The sequence below is a fragment of the Sorex araneus genome, chromosome 1, assembly GCF_027595985.1.
Source record: "Sorex araneus isolate mSorAra2 chromosome 1, mSorAra2.pri, whole genome shotgun sequence".
Lineage (NCBI taxonomy): Eukaryota > Metazoa > Chordata > Mammalia > Eulipotyphla > Soricidae > Sorex > Sorex araneus.
In genome coordinates, this window is record NC_073302.1 from 57,969,919 (window position 1) to 57,982,857 (window position 12,939).

General features: G+C 42.1%; 1 protein-coding gene across 3 annotated transcripts in view; it reads left to right on the top strand.

Moving 5' to 3' along the window:
• Positions 1-352: 352 nt before the first annotated feature.
• ZDHHC21 (zinc finger DHHC-type palmitoyltransferase 21) overlaps positions 353-12,939 on the top strand; it is a 103,729-nt gene continuing 91,142 nt past the window's right edge. Inside the window, exon 1 of one of the 3 annotated variants that reach the window (XM_055131935.1) lies at positions 353-560. The gene's annotated coding sequence lies outside the window, so the exon portion shown is untranslated. Of the gene's footprint in view, positions 561-6,171; positions 6,328-12,939 lie in introns of those variants that run through there. The other 2 variants (XR_008629258.1, XM_055131932.1) reach the window with 2 other exon arrangements.

The following is a 12,939-nucleotide window of genomic DNA, read 5'->3' on the forward strand; positions in this document are numbered from 1 at the left end:
AGCTCCCAGGATGCACTCCCACACACTGTTATTAACTACCAGTAAGGTCAAGTGCTTTCTCATGTTCTGGGAAACTTCAAAGGAAAGCTGCCTGCTCTCATTTTTACAATAGAAAGTGGTCTGGGGAATGTGTAAAATGGCATCTATAGCATCAACCGCCCCATCTGACTTCAGGAATAAGATTTGCTTGAGAGTGTCAATGATTAGTTGAATGATTCCTGTGGTGAAAGAGTTAAAATTGTAGCCCAGCATCACTCTCCAGGAGAGCTGTAAGAAACAGGGATCATGGGAGTTGTAGTGCGATACTTCTGCATGCTCTCTAATATTGTCTTCATAAAACAGCATCAGCTGCTGCCGCACACGGTGTAATTTTAACATGCTCTTTTAATATTTACAGTGTGCCTGTAAAAACATTTCATGATGACAGCTGGTGATTCCTGTGGCAATTAAGGAAGATAGCACAACGGTGATCAGATCGCTTCAGAAGAGTCTCAGAATGCTGTTTCTTACAAATCCAGGCCTGGGACTCATTCCTGGGTGCAAGATTTTCTAAACCTAAGGTCAGCCCCTTTCCATTCTCGCCTACATAGTGGGTAGGGTGATATTGCCAGGTTCTTCCCAAATACCAAAAATGGAATAGGGGGAATGAACAAAGAGGTTGTTTGCTAGAAAGACACTGACGTTTTAATTTTAAATTCTTGTGATGCAAGCTTGATTGAAAGTCACTGGTACCTGAGAAAGTGGACAAAGAACAAGGACAGCAATAGAAAATAGTGTGTGTGTGTGTGTGTGTGTGTGTATGCGCGCGCGCACGCACGCAAGTATGTTGAGTGCCTGAGTGTGGTGACTACTGTACTGATATCCAAAGCAGTAAGTGCAGATATTTAGTAAAACTCTATGGCCAGTGAAATTTTACAGGCTTATACATCATTTATTATATTAAATTCATCAGTTGCATGTTATGTCTCCCTGTGCTGATCTCCTTCATATACTTGTCTAAAATTTTTTTAGGCATTTATATTTATTGGTGTGCCTATGACAATGCCATTTTTACCAGTGAAGGCTGAGGCTGCCTTCTGTAACATGACAGGTGTCGAAGGTGATATACAAATAGCCTAAATTTCTGTGTCTACTTATTGTGGATACGATAAGCCCAAAGCAATTCTGTTGAATTAGTATATTTGGAAAACAATAAGAATCCATTCTCCAGTGCTCTAGAAATTTAAGGTATAGCAGGAAGAGCCATTTTATGACATCTGGCACCTAGGTTTTCTGTGACTCTCTTGCTTCCCAAAGTGAGATGAACTCTCATGAGCCTTCTGGGCTGTCCCTTTCAACACTTTGTTCCCTTTCTGGTCCTGAGTACACCCCTCTTTCCATTTTCTTTCTGCTTAGAAGAATTCCAGTGAGTTTAAACCCAGTGACTTTGAACTGTTTCTTTCATATCTTTTTAAAATCACCCACTTGGTGACTCTGTGGCTCTTCTTTTTCTTATGTTTTTGAGGTTAGGTGCTTTGCTAGCAAAGATAACCCTACTCTTTGCTTGGTTTTATTGTGCTCCTGAACCACATTTTACTTAAGTTTTCAATTCTAATATATATTTTTTTCTCTTCTCTGTATTTCTTGGTTTTGTTTGGAGCCAAACTCAGGTTTTCCTCAATTTATTTTCTCTATTTTCTTCATAATTGAATCACTCAATGAAAATGCCAATCTCCCCCCCCCCCATTCAGTGGCATCACCAAAATTGTCCTGTTTTCACTATATTGCTAATATCAATCCAGACCAGGAAGAACTTCTCATCCTCCTTTTAGACCCAATTCTTCTGTTTTAGAATTCTAATAATCCATTTTCCCCCCTGGAAATCCTTATCAAACTGGGCCAGACATTTCAATGCTTGAACCCTGTGATAGAGTGTTGCTTATGCCAAGTGGTACTGGGGACCACCCAGAAAACTACAGCAGTGCTTGGTGACCTCCACAACTACACAGTATAGTACGCTAGGGTCAAGCATTACAGGGGATCAAACTTGGGTCACTGTGCATTTGAGGCATGTGGCCCTGAGCACCAAGCTGCCTCTGGCCCCATAAACATAGTTTTAAACATCATTTTCTCTTTTTACCTTTTATGTCGCTATACATTTTTCCACAGGCTCAAGGATCAGATGACCTGATCACTTGCTCCCATGTTTAGCCTTATTTCCGGGAACATTGGCACACAAAGGGAGACCTATTTCCTGAAGAAACTTGTTTATGAGTCCTGGTAGCAGGTGGTTTCCTTATATAAGGGGTTCTTGAAGCGTATTAGCCAAAGATTCCCAGGAACAAGATTGCAACCAGGTAAAAATCAGCTGTGTTCTTTACAAGGAGGAAGGGAACTCCAGAGAAGTGGCACTAGAAAAGATGGAGGAGTAAGAATTTATTCCTTAATTGGGCTCCCAGTGCTGATGGTCTTAAGGAAGGAAAAAATTGTGGATTGGTTGTTGTTTTGAGGTGGGATGAGAACAGTAGAGACTAAGTGACAATGAGGTAAAGGTGGCTGGGCAACAGGGTATCTCTAATAACAAATAAAAATAACAAGCAATCTGGGGCATTGATGGACAGTAATCACTGAAAGCAGGGGTCATTATCATAATTTATAATTACTGCATGACCTTGGCAAAAACCATGTTTCCTATTAAAGTTGCAGCTGGCTTTATTGGTGGCCTCTGAGTCTAATAGTGGTAGGAATTCTTTCTCTTTTCCAAGTAGATTTGCATCCTTTCAGTTCTGAACAGATTTTAACTCTTTCATCATCCTGGGCTCTAAATTCATCTGAACATTGACTAGGTATGTTTTCCCACTGGTACTTATCAACTGTAATACTCTCAGATTTATCTTGATTTAGCTTAAGAGATATCTCTGGAGCAAATATCAATGTCTGAAAAGCTGAGACAAACTCATTCTGCTTCACAGCGTTCCAATTTAAGATTATTTAAACCTTTTCCAAATGCCCCTTCAATCTGTCTTGTTATAATGCCACTGCCCTCACTATAAAGTCTTTCAAGATTACAGATAACTTTTGTCCTACTCCAATAATATTAATGGATCTTTATTAAACAAAGCATTATATTTGAAGCACACAATAATTTGACGTCTATCTTTCCATTTTCCCCTTGCTCTTCCCATCTACTTCATACTTGAACCACATCGTTTATTTTCATGTTCCGATGTTTTTCTTATCTTGAAGGAGTTATTTTTCCCAATCAAAATCAGGCGTAAGGTGCCTGATGCATGAACCTTTCAAAAAGCCACCCATGAATCACACTACAGAAGCTACCAGCTTCTTTCTTAGCATTCTTGTATACTTTCCTCACATGATTATGTTTAACCATGTTTTTGTTCTGTCTCCTAAGTAAAAAAAGATTTTTTTAAAAGAGTTGGTGCTACTTACTATAAAAACATTATCCTGTCTATATATCCTAGGGTGAATTTTAAGCTGAATTTTATAGCCTCTTGCTGGTTTTTGGATATATAGAAAGGTGAGTAGCATTGAAACTTTATATGTAAACTATGTGAGTTTATATTGTTTTGTGTGTGTGTGTGTGTACACTTTGTTGGGAAAAGGGTCTACAATTTTCATTTGGTGTTCAAAGAGGTGTAAAACCCGAAGGAGGTTAAGCACAACTATTAGAATATTAGACTGTTGTGGAACGGGCACTCTGCCACTCAAACAGATGGGAGAGATGACTATAAGCAACCAAGAATCATGAGTGTGCATCAAATGTGGGTGCTTAGGGCATGGTACCCAGCTGGGCAGGTGGAGAACGCCATCCACCCAAAGCTGCCAAGGGCTATTAGCCAGTGCTGATTAAACTCTGGACTGCACTTGCATTGACTTTTGGAAATTGCAGTAAAATCCAGTTCTCCCCGGTCACAGCACAGAAGCACAGTATTTGGCTGAGTTTATCCGCATAAATGCCCTGACTGTGCCTTTGTTGAGAAGCTAAGTTGGCAATGGCAACGATTCTACTTGTCCATGTCTACTTTTTCTTTACCCAAATTAATATGAGACTGATTAATAATCACATCTCACTCAGCCACAATGAAGGGACCAGAATTCTGGGAGGAAAAAATCATGAGATGTTTTTTCTTTTCTGATAGTAAAGAAAAAAGCTCCTCAAAAAAAAGTTACAAGGTGTCACTTCTCCCTTACTTCTGATGATATAGTTTTCTAAGTACATGCATTGCAACACCATATTGTCAATGTTTAACATCAATGGCATTAGTGAAAGGACAGATAGGCCCTTGATTATACTTACCTGCTCATAATAAAAAAGAATCATGATTTTCAAATGTTTTTTCTGCCACACCTCTCCTTCCCTGTCTGCTTTAGAAAATTCTCTGTGGAATTGTTTGCTTGATGAGACACTAACTGACAAAGGATGAAAAAGCATGAGAAAACACATAAACTTCCAGCGTCGTGTTGCATTCATGTACCAATCAACTAAATCTCATTTTGGTGTTTATGGAAATCATTTGGCACAGATTATTCCATATCCTCAGTATATGCTAGAAATATAACAAGAGCAAAATAAGTTGCAATTTGGCCACCTGGATTGGGGTGGGGGGCACTCCACATATTTTATTTCCCCAAGTTTATTAATTATCAGAATTACTTAACCCCCCAAACAAACCAAGTTGCAAAAATCTTACTACATCAAATTTATTATGAAAAGCAAAGATAATTCTTCCAAAAACAATTATGACAGCCTTATGACCTAGTTATGCATGAATGGAGGAATTTATTTCTTGATATAAAAAAGCAATAAAACTTGCATACAGTCAAATGAATCCCAATTACCAAAATACTTTGTGGATAAGAGACAATATTTTGGATGAGTAATTAAAAAAACTTAACCATGCATTAGAATTGTCTGGAGGGCTAGTCAAAACATATTTTTCTTTGCCCCCCCCACCACCCAAGTTTGTAATATAGTAGCTTTGGGGTAGATATTTATTTCTTACAAACTTCCAAGTAGTGTTGATGCTACTCCAATAAATTGAAGACCTTATTTCGATAACCACTGCAAGATATTTGTAATTAATTCAGGACCCCGGTGGTAATACATTTTAAAATACCCCTTCAAGGTAACACAAAGGCTCCAAATGAAGTTTCAAATAATGAAACTTTATGAAATAAGACTATAGTGAAAGAGAGCTCTCGGTTGGAGCATTTGAGTTGTCTTCCAAGTTAGATAGAAGTAAGGTCACCAGAGACCAAGGACTTTCTAGGAATAGGGACCAAATTTGCTAAAGCTGAGAACTACTGAGGGAGCACTCTGAGGAGGACTTTCAATGCCATTCTATGAGCTCAGATTTTATTCAGCCAAAGACATTTCCTTTATTCTCACGCTGTCTCTTCCCCTGATGTGCAGGTATATAGCTTTTGCTCCATGTTATTGCAAACGTTTGAACCTTCCCAAAATACAGTTCATGGGGAAGGGTGGTGAGTTTATACATTTTTTTCCCCCCCTCGATTGCCGGGTAAAGAACAATGTCTACTCTGATGCCTACTGAAAGCTGTTTGGGTATGGATTTAGGTGGTTGACAGGAAGAAGAAAAAAATCCTGGCTAGCTGGAACAACCAGGTTTTGCCTCATGGAGGACCAGAAATGGGCAAGACATTGCTTTCCATTGCAGTGCATTTCAACCTTGCCATGCACTTGGAGGAGCCACCAAGTGCTCTTCTTAAAATGCAGATACAGCTCCTGCAGGCCCCAGACCGTGCGTTTCGAACAAGCTCCCAAAGGGTGCTGATGCATTCTGATGTCGCCCTTTGATGCAAGGTACCACCGGCCTCCAGACAGCGTGTTGGCCAGCTCCCCAGGAAGTGCTGAAGGGAAGCGCTCTGCTCGTCCTGCGACGGAGGATGTGGGGGAAAGCACCGTGCACAGGGCCGAGAAGGGGACGGCCCGGGAGGGAGGCTCAGCCTCCCACCCCGGGGCGGCAGGTCCCGGAGGGTCCCGTAACCCGCGCGATCGGGCGGCCCGCGTGCCTCGGCCTCCCCGCGGCGCGATTTCGGGTGTTTCGGCCCTCGGCGGCTGCCATCGCGGCTCCGGGGCGCGAAGTGGCGACACCGAGAAGCCGGCGCGGGCGGGCGGGCACCCTCCTCGCCGCCACGGCGTTCCGACTCCCGGAAGCGGAAGGGGAGCGCGGCCCGGGCTAGGCGGCGGCGGCGCTGGAGGTGGAGGAGGGCGAGGAGGAGGAGGCAAAGGAGGAGGAGGAGGAGGGGGAAGAGCCACTGGTGGCAGTCAGACAGCGGCGGCGAGAGGCCAGCCCGCCGGCGCCGGTGAGTGTGCGTTGGCGCGGGGACGCTGCGGCCGCCCCCCCAGCCCCCCTCCCCGCCGTCCGCCCGGTCCCCTCGGCCCCCAGCCCGCGCCTCCGCGGGGCCCCCGCTGCCCTCACCTGGCCGCGGCCCGGCCCGCGCCCAGCCCTCTCTCTGCACCTGCTTCCTGCCCCTGCTCCGCACGCCTCTGCCCCGCGCCTCGCTCTCCCCTGGCCTGGCCTGGCTCAGCATCTCGAGCTAGATTTGCCTCCGCCAGCCCTCCGCCCCCCGCCCCTCCCCTAAGTGAGGCTGGGTAGGTTCTCGCTGTCTTGGAGATGATTTGAGGGTAGATTTGTTGTTGTTGTTGTTGTTTTGTTGTTGTTGTTGTTGTTGATTGCACCCCGACCGCCTCTCCGGCAAGCTACGGATTTCCTCGCTGCATCCCCACCTGGAGACGGGTGCAGGGAGCCGGGCTTTTCCGACGTCCTTCATTCATTGACGGGCTAGTGCGTGTGAGGCTGCGGGAGACTGGCACCGGGGAGATGGAGTTTTGCTCGAGTGCACCCCCCTACGCCCCAGCCTCTTCCCCCTCCCACATCCTCGGGGTGGGGGGCATCTTTGCGAAGAGAGCTTATGTAGGGCAGCCCCTGCCTGGCACTGGCGACCGTTCACGACACCAGGTCGTTCCTTGGATGTTTTCACCGGAGAGTGCATTTCAAGTTGTGGTCTTTCTCAGGCTCTATGTGGGTCACATTTTAAGGTCCCCGGTGAGTCCGTGGAGGATGTCTGTCTCTCCAGGACTAAGAGGACACGATTGCTTGTTACACGAAAATATTGTACGAGAGGGGAGTTTTTAAAAATGGTCATTGTGGGCAGGTTATAAATGATCACCTAAAGTTAGAATTTAGGTTAAGGATAATTAAGTGCAAGTTAAAAAGACGTATCAAAAGGCTCCTTGGCCTACTATGCCAATGTGTATACTCAAAAAGTCCTTGAGTAGGAATCAAAGACTTTCTGAGTGCTACTGGCAGTAACAGTAGTAGAAGTGGTGGGAATAGTGATGCGAGTAGTAGTCCTTGTCTCTCATCTGCTTAATCTGTGCCACCCCCTTTCTAAGACTCCGGAGTAGTATCTTGTTAAGGTCTCCCATCTCAGCAGAGCTTATTTTAAAGACGAAGTTCAGAGAGATGCTGCCAATCTTAGTTATGTTTGCCTATCAGTAAAGAGGTTTTGAAAAAGAGGATATGAGAAATTATTTTCGAAAGAACCAAGTGACTTTTGAATTAGAGAGGGAAAACCTAGAAGGAGCCCCACTGCTCTGTCTCCTTGATTACTCCTGGGAGGATTTAAGAGCCAAGCCTTTCCCCATTACAGAACGGAAATCAGGTTCAGTACTTTTAGGCTTAATTTATCTTTTCTATGCTTATTTGGCATATGCTATATTTGTGAATCGTTTTAGACCCCCTAACCCTGCAAAAAGTACATTTAAGGGAGTTACCAAAAGAACTATTGGTAATAAAAAATATAAAGAAGGTGTAATTCTATACATTCACAAAAAGTTTTGATATTCCAGAATTTCACACAGTGGGTGTAAAACTAACAATGTAACATTGTCGTTGAGTTGTTCATCAATTTGTTCCAGCGGGCACCAGTAACATCTCCACTGTGAGACTTGTTACTGTTTTTGGCATCAAATATGCCATCGGTAGCTTGCCAGGCTCTGCCATGCGGGCAGGATACTCTTGGTAGCTTGCCGGGCTCTCCAAGAGGGATGGAGGAATTGAACCCGGGTTGGCTGCATGCAAGGCAAACGCCCTACCCGCTGTGCTATGGGTATCGCTCCAGCCGGGGTGTAAAACAGTACGTTTGTTATCAGGTCCTTAGAAACTGCTGTGATTTCTGTTAATAAGTTTTAGACCCTTTCAAATTAGAAGCTTTCAAACTGCAGTTGGAATAGTGGAATATATCTTAATTATATTGGAGTATATAAGATATACTTAAGTAAGCATAATTAAATAAAATGATGTCGCCTGTGTCGCATTGTCTTCTGGGACACATTATTTAATAAAATTTGCACATTCAGAATGTGTGCACAGGGGCCAGAGAAACTGACCCCACTTCTATTGCCAAGCACCAAATAAGGGTATCCCTAGCATTGTTAGGAGTGGCTTGAGCACAAGGCTAGGGGTGTAGCCCCCAAACAAACAAAAAACTCTGAAGCCGGCCCAAGCTGCTTGCATCAGGTGAGAGAGCGCAATGGGCAGAGCACGAGCTCATGCTTTGCATGGAGGAATCTGGGTTGGATTTCCTGCCGGGCCTGCACCTCCCTCCCCATCCCCAGCACAGAGCACAACCTGGAGAACCCCTGAGTACAGAGCTGAGAGTAGCCCCTGTGCCCTGCTAGATGTGGCCTCCAAACTAAAACCAACCAACCAACAAAAACCATGTATAAAATCAGCTTGGACTGGAGCGATAGCTCAATGGGTAGGGCATTTGCCTTGCATGAAGCCAACCCGGGTTTGAGTCCTCTGTCCCTCTCGGAGAATCTGGCAAGCTACCTATGGTGTATTCGATATGCCAAAAACAGTAACAATAAGTCAAACAGTGGAGACATTACTGGTGCCCACTCTAACAGATCGATGAGCAACGGGATGACAGTGAAACAGTGAACAGTGAAAATCAGCTTAGCAGTTAGGCTTTAAAACATGAAGTGATCAGTCAGTCAGAAGTGTTTACTTCTTATATTCCTACTTCCTGATCTCTTGCATTCAGAATTTGTGGGAAACCACCTCCATAAAATATTGTCATGGATTGGTGAAGCCATGGATTGAGGAGTCTAGGAAAGTGGTCATGGGCCTTTCTTTTCTGGGGCTGTATAGTGTGTGATTCAGTGATATCTCTTTCAGCCCAGTAGTTGGAGTAAAGGGAGGATCTGATGTGGTGGTCAACACCACTGTGTCTCAGGGGTGGCCCAGGAGGCTTGAAAGTTGTTTCCAAAGCTCAGTTGTACAGTTTTATGCTGCTTTTATAAACCATTAGATCTCAGATCCAACTTTTCAAATGATGTAGATGCAAACGGCAGTTTAAACTCTTGTAATACAACCAGTGCATTAATACTATTTGAACTATGTTGATCCAATACAGATATATAGGGGAAATACAAACAGAAAAACACCAAGCACTCCTATTGTTGGAACTGTGATTTGGAGGCCCAATGACCCTTGGTATGGTAAATTGAGTCAGTCAGTCTTAATAGGCGCATCTTCATAGATGCAGGCTGATATTGCTTGCTTTCTCATTGGTAGGTTGGTAATGGCAAACTTCTTTAGTATGATGGTTATTTATTCCCTTAGTCATCTTGGCTAAATATAATATTTTCAAAGTTTGTCTTTTATCTTTCAGGCCTTCTGTTTCCATGTCTACTCCCTCAATTAGATTAACCTCCTTCGTTTAATAGACTGAAGTGTATCTGCTATCTTCCTCTGTCCTCTTGTTACTTCTTGATACGGGTTTGATAAAAATCCATATCTTAACATTCACTGATTTTAATTCTGATTTTCAAAAAAATCTGTGTAGGTGTAGTGAGGAGTAGAAATAAGTAGCTTGCTTCTCTTCCCTGTTGACAGAACCTATCTGATTTAGGAAGTGCCACACCCTCTTTATTTGTTACTTTTTACTGGGTATGTAGATTTTTCCTTGTGCTGCTTCTGAGCAAGGGTTATTTCTTATCTTTTGTCTACCCTACTTTTATTTATTTTTTATTATTCCGTTTTGTTGGGCAATACCCAGTGGCATCCAGGGTTTTGGCTTTTTCCTGGCTCTGTTCTCAAGTGGGACTTGGGGGACGATATGTATTTCCAGAGATTGAACCCGGGTCAGCTACGTGCATGGCTACCAGCTTTACTCCTGCCCTGGTTTACCCTACTTTTAACTCCAGTTCTTTAATTGTTGTTTGAATGCTGTGGTTGCAATGTAGCTCTAAGAACAATAGAGAGAATTAAAACTTTTTTCCCTTTTATTTCAGCCAGCAACTGACTGGAATTTGACTCATGGATAACCGGTTGACCTGTGCTATTACCTAATCATGTTACTGACAGATACTATTGTTTTGCTGAAACATTAAGAAGTCACTCTAGAGTCATACTTTCAGCATCAATATTTGGCCATATTTCAAAATGTATTTAATTTTGCTTGAGATATTTTTCTGGAAAATGAATTCATCTACTTGCTACTGGAGAGAAGTTCTTTATGTTGTTATTCTGTGTTTGGAGTCTAGAAGTAAAAGAGGCAGCCAAGGAGAACACTTCAAATATGCTTAGAAAGTTAGCAGAAGCAAATTACATATACTCATCTTACAATCCTAGACCCTAGGAAAACTCACCCTACTTGGAATTAGAGGTCTAAAAAAATCCTATAAAGTAATGGAATACAATTATTATGCTTTTAAAGGAGTTTTTAACATCCTCAGTGTACAATAGTTCATGCAGTAGTTTATGTTGCTATGGTAAGCAGTATGCACAGCAAACTTAGAGCTGTTCCTTTATTCCTGTCTTGGAGAATGGTACTACTGTGCCTAGTTCCTAAGTGATAAACTTGGGAATCATCCTAGAATCTGCTATGTATTTCATATTGAGCACCAAGACCTATAAATGTTACCCATTCAATTATTGATAAAGTTCTTTTCTAGTATGTCTCCTGTCTTAAGTGTTCCTCAGGTGTCACCCCATCTCTCTTCTTGGAATTGCCACTTGAGGCATCCTTTTCGTTGCCACTTTTGGCATCCACTTTTGTTCCATCCTTTCTTACCTGGCTATCCAGTAAGCCATAGCCACTTCATTCATTACTTTAAGTAGTCAGTTTCAGAACTTTGTATAGCTAAGACAGTACCTCAGAATGTTGCTTTTCTTCGCCGAATATAGAATTGAACGTATTATACTTGTGTATAAGATCCTTAAACGGTTTCCACACTGTGTTCAAGGTGAAGTTCACACTCACTGGCACGGTTTAACAGAGGTTTTGATTTTGAGGATCATGTTGTGTGTGGTTCATGAAATCAGTTTAGTAGGCTGTGATCAGCATGATATATTTGTATTATAGTATAAAGTAGAATAACAGCATCTTAGTGCAATACATGGAGTAAGGGTAAATATTTCACTAAACATTTCAATTGTATATGCTCTTGAAATATATGTGTGCTGGTAACATTATAAAATTTATTTCTTAGATTTGATTGCTGTCAAAATGGTAGGCACATGTGACCTCATATTTCCATGTGTGTTGGTCAGTTTCCGTGGCTGTCCTACTCTCTACTGCTTTTGTACCAGGGCGTATTCCCCTTCCTTGTTCAGAAATGTTTCTATGTCATTATCTTGCAAATGCAAACTTTATTCTCCCAGAAGTCATTTCTTGATGGCATTTTACTGTGAGAGATACATTTTGCAATGCAATTCAGTACTCACATAAGCTTTTTCAGAACTGAAATAGTTTCATGATCTAGGACTTTGACAAAACAAGACTTGTCTTAGCCGGTATTAATTTGTCTGTTTATTAGTCTGCCTCCTTTAAGAATAACCCTATTTCTTTTTCTTCTATGTTCAGTGCCACAATAGAGCACATAGTTGATAGATTTGAATTGAGTTAGTGAAATACTGAAGATACTAAAATGTAGAGAATGCATGCTATAATTTACCACATTTTTTATATTGGTGTTTCGGGATCACACCTGATTATGCTTGCAGGACCCTGAGCGCTGGGGATTGAACCTGAGGTTCCCACCTGCACAACATGTATTCTAGCCCTTTACACTGTCTTCCTGGCCCCTAAATTATTGTTGTTTAAGATTGAATTGTTGGAAATGTCCTGGTTTACTACCTTAATTATTTTATTATTAAGGATTACCTTTGCGTTAAGACATTTTAAAGTAAAATTTGTTTCTTCTTTGAATTCTTTATTGCTTATTATTAAATAGTTTTAGAGCTTTATGTCTTAATAAATATTATATTGCGTCCAGTGATCTCAGAATATATTGTAATTTCATGACTTGTGGTTAAGAAAATTTGATGAATCACAAATGTTAAATGTGTAATTCAAATTTAATTTTATGAGAACTGGTGGTTTTAGAACAGTTTTCACGGGGCTGGAGCGATAGCACAGCGGGTAGGGCATTTGCCTTGCACGCGGCTGACCCGGGTTCAAATCCCAGCATCCCATATGGTCCCCTGAGCACCGCCAGGAGTAATTTCTGAGTGCAGAGCCAGGAGTAACCCCTGTGCATCACCAGGTGTGACCCAAAAAAGCAAAAAAAAAAAAAACAGTTTTCACAGTTAATGGTAATCAAATGTATATTTTGGGGAATTAGTAGGCTATAGGAACACAGAACCAGGTGGAACTGAATCATCTTATTTCTGAATTTAAAAAATCTTTTGATTAGCATTTTACATTTAAAATATTTAGCCCCTAAGTATTTTAAATCTTTATGAGAAATCCTTTATTTATTTAATTTTTAGGTCTGAAGTATATTTTTATTTTATTTTTTGTGTTTGGGCCACACTTTGCAGTGCTTGGGGCGGAGAAATTGCTCTGTGCTCAGGGGTCACTCCTGATAGTGCTCAGGAGACCATATGTGGTGCCAGGAAT